Genomic DNA, 15,016 nt, shown 5'->3' with positions numbered 1-15,016 from the left:
GCAGAGTGTGCACTCTCACGCGGGAGGCGGGACAAAGTCTATGGGAGCTAGTAAAGGCAAAGTTAGTGTTCTCAGGCGAACCCGATAAGGTAGATCGAAAACGACAGTGGATCCTGACCCTTGGATAGTGAGGCTATGCTGGGGCACCGAAATGCCGAGTTTACCTAGCCCAGGGGCTGCAGCTGCATAGGTCTCAAAAGACGTCGGGAATCCTCGTAGACGAACCAGGAGCCTGAAGAAAGAAGTTGCTGGCAGGCGACCAGTGAAGATAGTTCGAGTGATACAAGCCTGGATCGAAGATGGATGACACCTGGAAGCAGAGAGGACCAAGTTCGTGACTACTAGCCAGTAGTCAGATGGCACCAGGAGGGCACCGGATGGTAGTCACCTCGACTAGGTGAGTGGGCGACGCTGGGCTCTGCAGTCTCACGGACCAGGAGGCGTTGTCGGCGACCAGGATGGAGGTGCGAGCTGTCCCACGATGGATGATGCTGTCGACGTCGCTGGACCCAGGATTGGGGCAACAAGTCTTGGCAAATTCAAGCCCACGCGGTGGACCTAAAATGGCGTCTGGTGTGGACCAGGAGGGTCCGGGGTGCTCCTCTTTTGGAAGGGAGCAAGGGCCAGTCTGAAGCAACCAGACCAGCAGCAGTGATGTCATCGGGCGTCGTTAGGAAGGCCACAAGCCAGCGGGCTAGTAGCCAAACAACGCGGTGAGCAGCAAAAAGCAGAAGGGCCCCACGCTGATCTCGTGGATGCTGGGAGGCTGGACTTCGGTGCTGGAGCTGCTCAGGGTCGGGGCTTCTCGGACCCCAAAGCACTCACCAGAGGATCCCTCGGCGGTCGTGCTGGATAGAAGTCGTGCAGTTCTGATGTTGGCCGGTCCCTCGAGGTCTCGTCGCACCTACGGTTCTCAGCTTAGCTGTAGAGGTAGGTAGAGGTCAGAGGTGCCAGGGAAGCCGGGTCTCGTCGTGCTGGTCGGTCGGATTCCTGAGGAAGGACGTGCAGCAAACCACAGAGTTCTTAGATGGTGCCTGCGGATGCAGGGTGACTACTCCTTAGCCACAAGGGAGAAATCTTGAGAAGAAGTCGAGAGTTCCTTTCGTAGAAAGTAGTTTCTTGATTCAAAGATGATCTAATTTGGAAGGGTCCCCGCTCCTGCCTTTATCCTAAAGAAAGGGGTGGGTAAGCAACTAGGTCCTGCCCTAGGGGTGGGACCAGGAAGGGGGGTGGTTACACCCCTCTCCCATGCCGGACTTTCCCCAGGCCAGGGGCTGGTGTGCCTCTGGAACTGGTGCACAAGTTACTACTTGTGTAACGATATATCTGTAAGAGACATTAGTTAGTGATAGATTCCTTACCTTAGAATATCCCCAGGCGTCAGACTGGATCCGGAAATTTTTGCGTAGCAATACCCCTGCGCGCTGGTAGGCGTCGTCTGCGGCTCCGCGTCCGTCGTCGGCGTCGTGAGCGCCGGGATGACGTCATCGGAGTATATAGACGGCGCCCATGCGCGCTGACGTCAGTTCTGATAACACAGCTTTTCCGCGCCAGATACGCAGAGCCATGATAGAACTAACACTGGTGCCATGAAACTAGGGCCCTGAAAGGGGATGACCTTAACCCTAAATATCGGTTCGCAGAACGGGGAGGATGGGAGGGCGGTAAGGAATCTATCACTAACTAATGTCTCTTACAGATATATCGTTACACAAGTAGTAACTTGTGCATCTGAAAGAGACACGTTAGTGATAGATTCCTTACCTTAGAATAGATACCCCAGCAATACCAACCCCGGTGGTGGGTCTGCAAACCAATATCACACCAGAAAGTCCTGGAGGACGGAACGGCCAAAGAAGCCATCCCTCCGGACTGGACTGTCCAGGCAGTAGTGTCTCGCGAACGTGTGCAGCGAGGCCCACGTGGCTGCCTGACAGATGTCCTGCAGGGGGACACCGCGGCCCAGGGCAGTTGTCGTTGCCGTGGCCCGAGTGGAGTGAGCCCGCAATCCAGCCGGGGGCTCCTTCCTCGCCATGGAGTAGCATGCTTGGATGCACAAGATGATCCACCTGGAGATGGTCCTCTTGTGTACAGCCTTTCCCTTCTTCGCGCCCACGTAACCAACGAAGAGTTGGTCATCCACCCGGAATTGGCGAGTGCGGTCTAGGTAGTAGGAGAGCGCACGTTTTGGATCCAGACGGTGGAGCCTCTCCTCCTCTTTCGAGGGATGCGGAGGCGGAAAGAAGGTGGGCAAGGTGATGGACTGCCCGATGTGGAAGGCCGTGACAACCTTGGGCAGAAAGGAAGGCCGTGTACGCAACACCACCTTATCAGGATGAACAGACAGGAAAGGTGGAGAAGAAGAAAGAGCCTGGAGCTCACTCACCCTCCTGGCAGAGGTGATGGCAACCAGGAAGGCCGTCTTCAGAGTAAGGAGACGAAGAGGACAGTTATGAAGTGGCTCAAAGGGAGCACACATCAGATAGGTGAGAACAAGATTCAAGTCCCACTGGGGCATCACGAAGGGAACAGGAGGGAACATGTGCGTGATGCCCTTCAGAAATCTACTCACTATAGGGGACTTGAACAAGGAAGGCTGATCTGGTAGCCTCAAGAAGGCTGAAAGAGCAGAAAGGTACCCTTTAAGAGTGCCCAGAGCAGAGCCCTGCTGGGCAAGGGAAAGAAGAAAGAGCAGCACTTCCGAAAGGGGTGCAGAGAGGGGATCCACAGCCTTTGCTGCGCACCATGCCACAAATCTATTCCACCGGCAGGCGTATACCGACTTCGTGGAGGGACGCCTGGCTGCCAGAATGATGTCACAGACTTCGGGAGGCAAGTCAAATGGCCTCAACTGCCGCCGCTCAATCTCCAAGCTTGTAGGTGGAGACTGGACAGGTTCGGGTGCAGGACCGTCCCCTGCCGCTGCGACAGAAGGTCCTCCCGAAGAGGCAGACGAATCGGGGGATCGACTGACATGCTGAGTAGCTCGGGATACCAGTATCTTCGTGCCCAGTCCGGAGCCACAAGGACGACCTGGGCCCGGTCGCGCCTGATCTTCTTCAGCACTCTGGGCAGAAGTGGTATAGGCGGAAAGGCGTACAACAGGCCGCAGCTCCACTCGCGACGAAAAGCGTCTCCGAGCGAGTGCCGCCTTGGAAACTCCAACGCGCAGAACTGCTGACATTGCGCGTTCTCTTCTGTGGCGAATAGATCTAACCAAGGCTCTCCCCACTGTCGAAAGAGACCTTGCGCCACGTCCGAGTTCAGACGCCATTCGTGATCCATCATGCACCGGCGGCTGAGTTCGTCCGCCCTGGCATTCAGAGAGCCTGCCAGGTGTCGAACCACCAGGGTCACGCCCTGATGTTCCAGCCACTGCCAGAGGCGCAGAGCCTCCTGGCAAAGGGTCCACGACCCCACACCGCCCTGTTTGTTGCAGTACCACATGGCGGTGGTGTTGTCGGTGAACACTTGCACCACGCTCCCCCTGACAGAGGGGAGGAATGCCTTCAGTGCAAGACGAATCGCCCGCAGCTCCAGAAGGTTGATGTGGAGCCGGGACTCCGCCGGAGACCAGAGGCCTCTGATCTCCGCCTCTCCCATGTGGCCTCCCCAGCCCTGGAGGGACGCGTCCGTCACAACTACGTGCTCCGGCTGGGGTAGAGAGAGGGGTCTGCCACTGACCCAGTCGCGGTCCGTGAGCCACCACTGCAGTTGCTTCGCAGTGCCCTCCGAGATCAGGACATGATCGGACAGGTTGCCCTGATGCTGGGCCCACTGAAACTTCAGGTCCCACTGCAGAGCCCGCATCCGCCACCTGGCGTGACGCACCAGAAGGATGCAGGAGGCCATCAGTCCCAGAAGCCGCAGCGTCAACCTGACCGAGACCCGGGATAACGGCCTGAAGACAGGAATCAGAGCCTGAATATCCCGAACCCGCTGCTCGGGTGGGTAAACCCGAAACTGCGCCGAGTCGAGAACCGCTCCGATGAAAAGGAGCTTCTGAGAGGGACACAGGTGTGACTTCGGCACATTGATGGAAAACCCCAGCAAGTGCAGGAGGTCGGCCGTAGTCTGGAGGTGGGTGACGACTGTCTGGGGCGAGCCCGCCTTCAACAACCAGTCGTCGAGGTAGGGGAAGACTGACACCCCTTGCCTGCGCAGATGGGCTGCGACCACCGCCATCACTTTCGTGAACACCCGTGGGGCGCTGGTAAGGCCGAAGGGGAGCACGGTAAACTGAAAGTGTTCCAGGCCTACCGTGAACCGCAGGTAACGCCGGTGGGCCGGCAGGACGGGGATGTGGAAATAGGCGTCCTGCAAGTCCAACGCTACCATCCAGTCTCCTGGGTCCAGGGCAGCCAGGACCTGAGCCAAAGTGAGCATCTTGAACTTCTCCGTCCGGAGGAAGCCGTTGACGTTCCGCAGATCCAAGATAGGGCGTAGGCCCCCTTTGCCCTTCTTGGGTACCAGAAAGTAGTGGGAATAACAGCCACGTCCTACTTCTGGCCCAGGAACGCGCTCGATGGCCCTCTTGGCCAAGAGGGCCGAAACCTCCTCTTGCAGAAGTTGCAAGTGATCCCCCGACACACGGTGGTATTGAGGTGGCATGGATGGAGGGGAAGACTCGAAGGGGAGGGAGAAACCCCTTCGGACAATTTGCAGCACCCACCTGTCCGAAGTGACTGTATGCCAGTGGGAGAGGTGATGGCGAACCCTGCCTCCCACAGGCGTCAGATGGGCCTGAAAACTCGGACTAGGAAGGTTTTGAGGCGGGGGCTGCTGAGGGAGGTGTGGACTGGCCTCGCCGCTGGCCCCGACCACCGCCACGTCGGTTCCCACGGCCGCCACCGCGTTGCTGAACATTCTGCGGCGCGTGGCTGACGGTCCGTGGTGGGGCGCCCCTTCCGTGGCCACGAAAGGAGCGAAAGGCACCCGATTGCTGGCGTGGGGCCGTAAGGCCCAAGGACTTGGCCGTGGCCCTGGAGTCCTTAAAACGTTCCAGCGCATGGTCTGCCTTGTCGCCGAAGAGGCGACGGCCATCAAACGGCATGTCCAGGAGAGTGGCCTGGACATCGGCCGAGAAATTGGCGGACCTCAACCAGGCGTGGCGTCGAACCGCCACCGTCGTTGCCATCGCCCTGCCCAGTGAGTCCGTGGTATCCAGCCCACACCGGATAGAAAAGCGTGCCGCATCTCGGCCGTCCGCAAGGGTTTGGCTGAGTTTAGCCCTGACCTCCTCAGGGCATTGTGGCAGCACCTCCGCAACCGTGTCCCACAGAGTGTGGGTGTAGCGGCCCAAGAGACAGTTGGTGTTCACTGACCGGAGCCCTAGGCTCACAGACGAGAAGACCTTCTTCCCGAACTGCTCATATCTATTGGATTCCCTGTCGGGCGGGGCCGACGGGAATGCGGTCTGGGAGTTGGAGGCCTGGATGACCAGGCTCTCGGGGGTGGGGTGGGTGGACAAAAAGCAAGGGTCGCCCGGTGCCGGGCGGTAGCGTCTGGTCACGTTCCTATCCACAGGGGGACCTGTGGCGGGCTTGGACCAAGTGCCCAGCAGAACGTCACACAAGGCCTCATTGAACGGCAGAAGGGGCTCCGTGGAGCCGGACTGCTGTTTGAGGACCTCAGTGAGGAGATTAGTCCTCACGGCCGCGACGGGGAGCTCAAGGTTTAGGGCCTTAGCTGCCTTCGTCAACACTACACTGTAAGCAGAACCCGCCTCCGAAGCCACAGTCGGGGGCGACGTAAATCCAGTGTCTGGCGAGGTGTCAATACCACTGGCCTCCCCAAGCTCATATGTCCAGTCCTGATGAGACTGGCAATCACGTGCCAGAGGGTCCTCGGACCCCTCCCATTGCTCCTCGTCACCCGGCTCCCGGAGACCAGGATTAACAGCCAGGGCCTCCTCGTGGAGATAGAACTCTCCGAAGGCCGACGGAATCGGCGCCCAGCGGCGCCCCTCCGACACCTGAGTAGGACCGTAGGAAGCATTGGGGTCGGCAACCACTTCGGCTGCCGGGGACGACACCTGAAGGGACATCGCCGGCGAGGTCGTAGGGTCGACCGGCGAGGTCCCGGATCCGGAGCCGGATCCAGCGAGGTCGCGCGGCGCCGGGACCGAAGTCGCCAGCGGCGCCGGGGCCGAAGCACCCGACATCGTCGGGGCCGAAGCGCCCGACCCGGAAGGACCTCCAGACGGAGCCGATCGGCCCGAAGGCGCCACGGGAACCGACTGAGGAGGGAGGGCCCTCATGGCCATGAGGTACCTCTCGACCTCCTCCTGCGACGCGCCGTGCCCAGGGACCCGAAGGTGTGGGGCAGGCGGCGACGCTTGCGACTCCCGCGGAGCCGCGTGGGCGGTGTCGCCCGAATCCCCGGTCGCATCGTGCGAGCGACGGGGCGGGTCAGAGGACCGATGGTGTCGCTCCGACCTCTCATGCCTCTTACCTGAGGACTTGGAACCAGACGATCGGTGTCCACTCCCGGAACGTCGATGACTCCGACCTCGCGACCTGTCCCTCGACCTCCCGTGGGACCGGGACCTGGAGCGGCGCGGGGCCGACTGCCTCAGCTCGAGACGCTTGCGGGACCGCTCCCGCCTAGCCTTCGACGTCAGGGCCCGGCAGTCGGAGCAGGTTCGATCGTCGTGGTCGAGGCCTAAGCACTTCAGGCACCGGCGATGGGGGTCCGTGACCGACATGAGTCGGCCGCACTTCGAGCAAGGCTTGAACCCGGGCATCCCTGGCACCGATAGTCGAGAATCGACTAACTAGAGGATCAAAAAGATCAAAAAAGTTTTCAGTCAAAAAGTGACTGGGGGTAGAGCTTCTTCCGGATCTGCGCTAGCTGGCGCGGAAAAAAGAAGAACTGACGTCAGCGCGCATGGGCGCCGTCTATATACTCCGATGACGTCATCCCGGCGCTCACGACGCCGACGACGGACGCGGAGCCGCAGACGACGCCTACCAGCGCGCAGGGGTATTGCTACGCAAAAATTTCCGGATCCAGTCTGACGCCTGGGGATATTCTAAGGTAAGGAATCTATCACTAACGTGTCTCTTTCAGATTCTAGCCGGCAGATGCGTAGTGCGCACCGGGGTGCCACTCTGCAGTCACCTTCCTGTAAAGCCCTGCCTACCCAGGATACACAAAACCCTTTCTGGGATAGTGCTAGCACCGCCCCTGACAGGAAACCCTTTGTCCAAGCTCTCCTCGCTGGAAGGACTCCCAGCAGCAGGAGGTCAGACTTGTGTCTGTGCTGGCAGCATCCATTTTGTGGAGCTGAGGCTTTAGTTAACTTTAACCGGGGTTCACAGTTACATACATGTCGTGTCCCTCTAGAAGGGTGGAATGCTAACCCCGTCGCCAGAATTGGCGAGGGGTTAGTATTCCAATTCGTATGACACCTTACTCGACATGTTTTGATAAAGCAATACCAGAGATGGCATTTAACCGCGAGGATTATAATGCACTTAAGAGTATATGGTATGCGTTATCATGGAACAGCTATTAGGACTTGGTTCCGCAAGCTGCAAACGGGCTCAGCTCATGCCAGAGCACCATTTCACACGATTCCAAGCACTCTGCCTTCAGGATTGTCAAGGCCTGCCATAGGAGTGACTGATAGGAATCTGTGTGTCCATTTTTAGGGTTAGATATAGGTATACTATATCTAAAGCAAAGGGTGATTACACCACCTTGCCCCAGCTGTCGTGCAGCCAGTTGTGTCAGATTTAGATGGCCATCCAGGGGTGGCATAATACATGCTGCAGCCCCTGGTAGGCCCTGGGTACACCTATGCCCTGAGTTACAGGGTCTGATAAGGTGGCCCAGTCCCAATTGGTTAATGCACCTAAGGTACACATGTCAATTTAGTGAGAGAACAACTAGGCTGTGGGTCTGATTAGCAGGCCCACAGCAAGAGAAAGTCGTAAACCAGTGAAACAAAAGCAAAAAATCTGGGTGATCATAGGATTGCAGACCCTACTCTCCTACAGTTGGTACTAGGTGTTTTTGTATCCCTAACTCGTACCCGGGATTTGCTGGTCTGTGTCACTATCTGAGCTTACTGAAGAATCCGAGACGGTAGCGTAATTTCTTCTACCTCTGTAACCACCTCCGCCTCTTCCAGTAAATCTTCATTGTGTATCCTGCTTATAGTAATCCTCATGCAAGTAAGGATAAGTGTTCTTTTTGTCATAAACGCGTATATCTTTTGATAATTTATCCAATTTCTTATTCTGTGTTGTAGTCTCAAAATCTTTCAAACTCTGTTTCAAATTCTCAAGCGCTTCCTTAGCGTTCATTAGAGCGGTGTCCCCGGCAATTTCTTGTCTTAATGCTGCTATCTCGCTGGTCAAAGATTGTACTTGTTCCGCCGCTGTCTCTACTCCTAGTACCATCCAATGGCGGGATGCGTTGTTGGCCACAAAGCTAAATCGTGATCCGGTCTCGGCGGCCTCTGGGGAACAGGTAGCTCTTCCTCTTGCTCTCCAGCACTTTTCAGGGGCCTGGAACCCTGCCCGTCTGCCCGTGCTGAGGGGTCTCCTCGTGGCGACTGGAGACCTGCGCCGCCTCCACCCCTGCCCTGCAACAAGCCGGCGGCAGGTGAAGCTATAGTGGCATCCTCACAGCTTGGGGCCCGGTGACTGGCGTGCTTGTGGCGGCTCTCTCTGGCGGGGCTGTGGGTCTGTGGGGGTGCACCGTCGGGTCCGGTGCGCGACGGCCAGGGCGTTTGCGGTGTCGGTAGGCCGCTGACGCCTGGGCACGGGGAGGAGAGCGGCGGACCCCCCACGACTCCCTGCTAGCGGGGCCAGCCCCTATCTGCGATCCATCGCCTGCTACCAGCCACCAGAGCGTTATACCGCCAGCTGCTGCACTCACAGTATATCGGCCTGTTTTTCACCTGAGGAACCCACGTCAGCTCCTCCAGTTAAGCACCGCATCCTGCCTACCCTGCCGGTCCCGCTCGGGCTAGCGGCATTCACCACCAGGGGGTGGTGCTTTCGGAGGGCCTCCCTTCAGGGAACAATCCATCCTCCAGCTGGGAGCCCCCAGAACTTGGACTTACTGCAATCCTCTCCTCCCTTCCAGCCTGAACGCTTCCCACGGCCCGACCTCCCACCCCCATTTGGCGGCCGGGGGCCGGCGCCATCTTCCCTCCAGCACTGCGCTGAACTGGATGCCTGCAGTGCCGGCGACACCTTCACGGAATCTTTCCTGCCTGGGGCGCGGGGAGTGGCGTGCTTGCAGCAGCTCCCTCTGGCGGGGTTTGAGGTCCTTGTGACTGCACCGCCGGGTTCGGTGTACGGCGGCCTTGGTGGCATTCCTCTTCCCGCCACAAGCTTGTGGAGTCTGTAGGCCGCTGGCGCCTGGGCCCGGGGATGAGAGTGGCGGTCCTCCCACGACTCCCCGCTGGAGGGGCCTGCCACTGATCCATGCTCCCTGCCTCCTGCCTGTACACGGAGCGCTCTACCTCCCGCGCCCTGGCCTCTACCCTTACCTGCCTGGCGCCATGCTGTGTTGCCGCACTTAATGGTGAGTGGACTGCTTGACATCTGCTCCCCCAGCCAACCGCCGCATTCTCTGAGATCTGCGGGCCCTGTGTCGGACAGAGGCCCTCATCACCCGGTTCCGGAGTCTCCAAGGAACCTCCCTCAAAGGCACATTCCACCATTCAGCTGGGAGTGCCCAGTGCATCCGCATGGGGTCTCGGTCCTGCTGCTTCCTTCTTCTCCCCGCGTCCGCACCCCCTTTACCTACTGGGGCCCCGCTGGGGTCGACTGTGGCTGTCGGCGACCCGGGGCCCGAGCATAGCCCCGAGCACATTGTCTGCTTGCACCTCGCTGCGAGTACATCTGGTGGGGCTGGGCTGCGGCTGACCGCTATTACCTCCCTGGGTCGCAGGCTTCTTTGGACCTGACTTCCTGAAGTGGCCACGCCGCTGGATTCCTCCGGGCCTGACTTCTCCTGCTCTTTGGGCCGCCTCCTCTCCACCGGAGCCGAGTCCTGGGCCCGCGCTGCCCGGTGCCCTTTTTCGTGGCTCCTCTCCTTCTTCATTCCCCAGGGACTCTCGGCCCGCATCCTTCTTCCACCACCTGCCGGCCCTAGGTCGGTCTGACCCGAAACAGCCTAAGTTGACCTTTAAGTAACACCGATCCACCCACCAGGACAGACCGGCTTCGGACTGCGGCGAGCCGCCACCTCCCTCGAGGCGCCTTCCGGCCTGGATGATGATCTGAAGGCCATTATGTTGGATGTGAAGTCCACGGTCACTGGGATCACCTCCCAGTTGGACCAACTATCTGCCAGAATGGACTCGGTGAAAGCCCGTGTGGACTCTCATGATGCCCGCATCCTCCATGTTGAATCCCAGGTTTCAGATGCAGAGGACGCCGCCACCCAGGATTGTCAGAAACTCCTGCAAATGGAAAAAAATCCTGGCACTCATCCGCGAGAAGAATGAGGACCTGGAAGCGCGTTCTCGCCGGAGTAACTTCCACATCATAGGGGTTCCAGAGTCAACCAACATTACACGAATGAAAGACTCTGTTGAACAACTCGTCAAGAAACTCTTCAACGACTCTCTCTACCCGGTCTTCATCGTGGAGCGTGCTCACCGTTCCCTTGGACCTTGCCCTGGCCCAGGGCAACCCCTACGTCCCATCATAGCCAAGATCCTTAATTTTCGGGACCGTGACGCCATCCCCAGGGCGGCCCGCGACATGGGCAAGATCAACCACCAGAGCAACACTCTCTCATTCTACCCAGATTACACCCCTACGGTCCAGGCTGCGCGGCAGGAATTCCTTGCGGCCAAGCGAATCCTACAAAAACTTGAACTCTCGTATTCCCTGGCCTACCCGGCGAAGCTGAAGGTCCAACAAGGGGCAAAAACTCTGCTGTTCCCGGACCCGAGGGATGCCCTTACATTCGCCAAAAAATTAGACCAGTCTTCTCGCTCCTCTCCATCCAGTTCCCAGACCGCCGCCACTGATCGCCTGAGTGACAATGACTGATCTCCTCTTGCATACCTCTGTCTTATCACTGTTAGATGTCTGATCTCCACTTGCTTGGCAACCCTGCTTGCATGCAGGAGAGTACGCTGAGCCCTGTCATGCCTTCAAGGGATAATTCCTTCCTTTGATGCTATTTTCCCTTCTCCAGGTTGAGGGTCCCCTGGGTGGGTTGTGGTATTGTCTAAGCCCAGTAGTTGGGTTGGTGTGGGGGCGGGGTGGGGGATCCTTCTGTTGTTTTTCTCTGGGATTTTTGAGTCATGGGGTGGGGTGGGGAGAGAGTTTGTGGACCGGTCGACTTTGATTGTTTGGCTATTGCTAGGGGCAACCTCTGTCTTCTACATGGGTTGGGGTTGGGGTGGGGGGTGTTTGGTCCTGCTCTTAAGTTTGGGTCGTTAGTATTGTTATTATGCTGCTCTGCTCCTATTGCCTCAGCCAAATGGCATCACAGCATTGTGAGAAGTTGGCCTGATATGCAGTGCTCACTATTCTAGTGATCACTATGTATCAGTCCAAACGACCCTTATTGATGATTGGTTGTAAGTCAACCTTATAGACCAGCTATCCTAGTAGCATGGACAAGAGCAGTCTTTAGGCTAAACTCCAGAGGGCGTGTTAAGCCAGCTGTTATACCATCACATATACCCCTTGAACACCAAGTGAAAGGACACCACACAAGTTGTTATGAAAATAAAAGGATATTTATTTAGAACACAACAGCCCCGGACTCTTTATGAGGACAGGGCGCTAAGCACAATACAAAGCTCTTAAAGAAATACTGAAAGCCGCACAATTTACACAAATGCCCGAGGGGCACGAAAAACCATATACTACAAAAGTGGAATGCGAAATTACTAGCAGGTAAGTACTACTCTCAGAGACTTTAGAAACGCTGGACCTACAATGCTGAACTCTTAGATTAGAAGCAGGAGGCCTAGGGACGTTGTGTGCAGAGTGGAAACTCTCACGCGTAATGCGGGACAAAGTCTATGGATGCTAGTAAATGCAAAAGTTAGTGTTCTCGGGAGAACCCGACTAGGTAGGTCAAAAACGAAAGTGGATCTAAACACTTAGAGAGTGGATCTACGCTGGAGCACCGTGGTACTCGGTTTACCTAGCCCAGGGGCTGCGGCTGCATAGGGTTCAAGTGTCGTCGGGAATCCTCGTTGACAAACCAGGAGCCTGAAGTGGAAGTTGCTGGCAGGTGACCAGTGAAGATGTTCCGGGCTGATCCAAGGACTGGATCAGTGAAGAGGAGTACCTGTAAGCAGAGGGGACCAAGTTCTGAATCACTAGCCAGTGATTAGGTGGGCACCAGGATGGCACCGGACGAGGTCACTCAGCCAGGCGAAGAGGTGACACTGGATTCTGCTGCTGCACGTACCAGGGCGATGATGTCGACCAGGCTGGAAGTCTGCGAGCTGTCCCACATCCGATGTCTGCTGCTGCCGATGCTGGATCCGGTGAAGGAGGCAACAAGCCTTGGCTACGGCAAGCCCACGTGGCGACACAAAATGGCGTCTTGAGTGGACCAGGAGAGTCCGAGGAGGGTCCCCTTCAGGAGGAGACTAGGGCCAGTCTAGAGGAGCTAGACCAGCGGTGAAACAAACGTAGGACGTCGTCAGGAGGGTCACTAGCCAACGGGCAAGTGACCGGACAACGTAGCAGCAACCCAGGAGCAAAAGGGCCCAACGCAGATCTGGTGGATGCTGGGGGCTTGACTTCGGTGCTTGTGCTGCTTGGGGTTGGGGCTTCTCTTACCCCAGTGCACCCACTCGAGGGTCCCTCGGTGGTTGTGCTGGTTCAGTGTCGTGCTGGTTCTGATGATCGCCGGGTCCTCTGGTCTCGTCGCACCCACGGTTCTCAGCTGGGCTGTAGAGGCAGGTTGAGGTCAGAGAGGGCAGGGAGTCCGGGTCTCGTCGTGCTGGTCGGTGTGGTTCCGGAGGAAGGACGTGCAGCAAACCGCAGGTTACTTAGTTGGTGCCCACTGATGCAGGGTGACTACTCCTTAGTCACAAGGGAGAAATCTTGAGAAGAAGTCTTGAGTTCCTTTCGTAGAAAGTAGTTTCAGGATTCAAAGATGATCTCATTTGGAAGGGTCCCCGCTCCTACCTTTATTCTAAAGAAAGGGGCTGGTACGCGACTAGGTCCTGCTCATGGGTGGGTTGAGGTCGGAGAGGTCTGGGAATCCAGGTCTCGTCGAGCTCAGAAGTCTGGATCATTTGCAGGAAGACGACAAAGTGAAGTCGCGGTACGCTGATGGTGCCTGCAGATGCAGGGTGGACACTCTTTGCCCACAAGGGAGAGTCCTTCTGTCTTCTGTGGAGCAGAACGTCGAGATCCAGAGTTTCTTCGTGTGAAGTTTATCAGGATAATCTAATTTGGAATGGGACCAGCTCCTACCTTTATCCGGCTAAAGGGGGCTGCACTACGACTAGGTCCCTCCTCTGGGTGGGACCAGGAAGGGGGGTGGTTACACCCCTTTCCCTTTGTCCGGACTTTCCCCCAGCTCAGGGGCTGGTGTGCCCCTGGAACTGGTTCAAGCCGGCATATGCACAGTGAGCACCGGGGTGCCACTTGCAGTCACCTTCCTATTCAGCCCTGCCTACCTAGGATACACAAAACCCTGTCTGGGATGGTGCTAGCACCGCCCCTGACAGGAAACCCTTTGTCCAAGCTCTCCTCGCTGGAAGGACTCCCAGCAGCAGGAGGTCAGATTTGTGTCTGTGGTGGCAGCATCCATTTTGTGATGCTGAGGCTTGAGTTAACTTTAACCGGGGTTCACAGGTACATACATGTCGTGTCCCTCTAGAAGGGTGGAATGCTAACCCCTTTGCCAGAATTGGCGAGGGGTTAGTATTCCAATTCGTATGACACCTTACTCGACATGCTTTGATAAAGCGATACCAAAGTTGGCAAATAACCACGAGGATTATAAGGCACTTAAGAGTATATGGTACGCGTTATCATGGAACAGCTATTAGGACTTGGTTCCGCAAGCTGCAGACGGGCTCAGCTCATGCCAGAGCACCATCTCACATAATTCCAAGCACTCTGCCTTCAGGATTGTCAAGGCCTGCCATAGGAGTGACTGATAGGAATACATGTGTCCATTTTAGGGTTAGATATAGGTATACTATATCTAAAGCAAAGGGTGATTACACCACCTTGCCCCAGCTGTCGTGCAGCCAGTTTTGTCAGATTTAGATGGCCAGCCAGGGGTGGCATAATACATGCTGCAGCCCCTGGTAGGCCCTGGGTACACCTATGCCCTGAGTTACAGGGTCTGATAAGGTGGCCCAGTACCAATTGGTAAATGCACCTAAGGCACACGTGTCCATTTAGTGAGAGAACAGCTAGGCTGTGGGTCTGATTAGCAGGCTCACAGCCAGGGAAGTCGTAAACCAGTGAAGCAAAAAGCAAAAATCTGGGGTGATCATAGGATTGCAGACCCTACTCTCCTACACGCATCGTCTCACACATCCACCAATATGGGTCCCTTGACACTGCATTGTGCTTCCTGCATAGCTTCGCTGCAAGTCGCTTTCAGTCAGCAATATGTCTTATTTGTATTTCTATACAGCATTATGATCTCCGATCTGCTCTGTTTATACTTATTGGTCATGTTTTTCAGGTCAATACGTTGCTCGACTGGTACTTCCCCCTCCTTGGGCGCTGCGACTTCCTGTGATTTGGATTATGGGGCTCTTCCGCTACCTGCCGGGGCTCTCAGCCCTCTGCACCGCACCAGCCAGTTAGACGCATGCGCGCCTCTCTCGTATTGTCCCTTTTGTGGAAAGCCACAGAGTGCTGTTCCTATTTGTCTGCGCTGCTCCCTACCCGCGCTGTGCTCTGCTGTCCTCTGCCTCCCTACCTCCATGTGGGCGCTGTGTTAGCCTGCGTAGTTTGCCGCCCGCCCTGCAAAGCACCGCACCCTGGCCCACACCCTTATAGCTGACATCATCTGCTGGACTTGGAATGCCCGGGCTTAAATG

General features: G+C 57.0%; 1 protein-coding gene across 1 annotated transcript in view; it reads right to left on the bottom strand.

Annotated features, from left to right (window-relative positions):
- TSPOAP1 (TSPO associated protein 1) overlaps positions 1-15,016 on the bottom strand; it is a 2,768,302-nt gene that overhangs the window by 1,251,336 nt on the left and 1,501,950 nt on the right. The gene's annotated exons all lie outside the window — the stretch shown is intronic.

The sequence above is a fragment of the Lissotriton vulgaris genome, chromosome 2_1 (genome assembly GCF_964263255.1).
Source record: "Lissotriton vulgaris chromosome 2_1, aLisVul1.2, whole genome shotgun sequence".
Classification (NCBI taxonomy): domain Eukaryota; kingdom Metazoa; phylum Chordata; class Amphibia; order Caudata; family Salamandridae; genus Lissotriton; species Lissotriton vulgaris.
The sequence above is the reverse complement of the archived record's forward strand: the minus strand, read 5'-3'. Positions and strand labels throughout refer to the sequence as shown.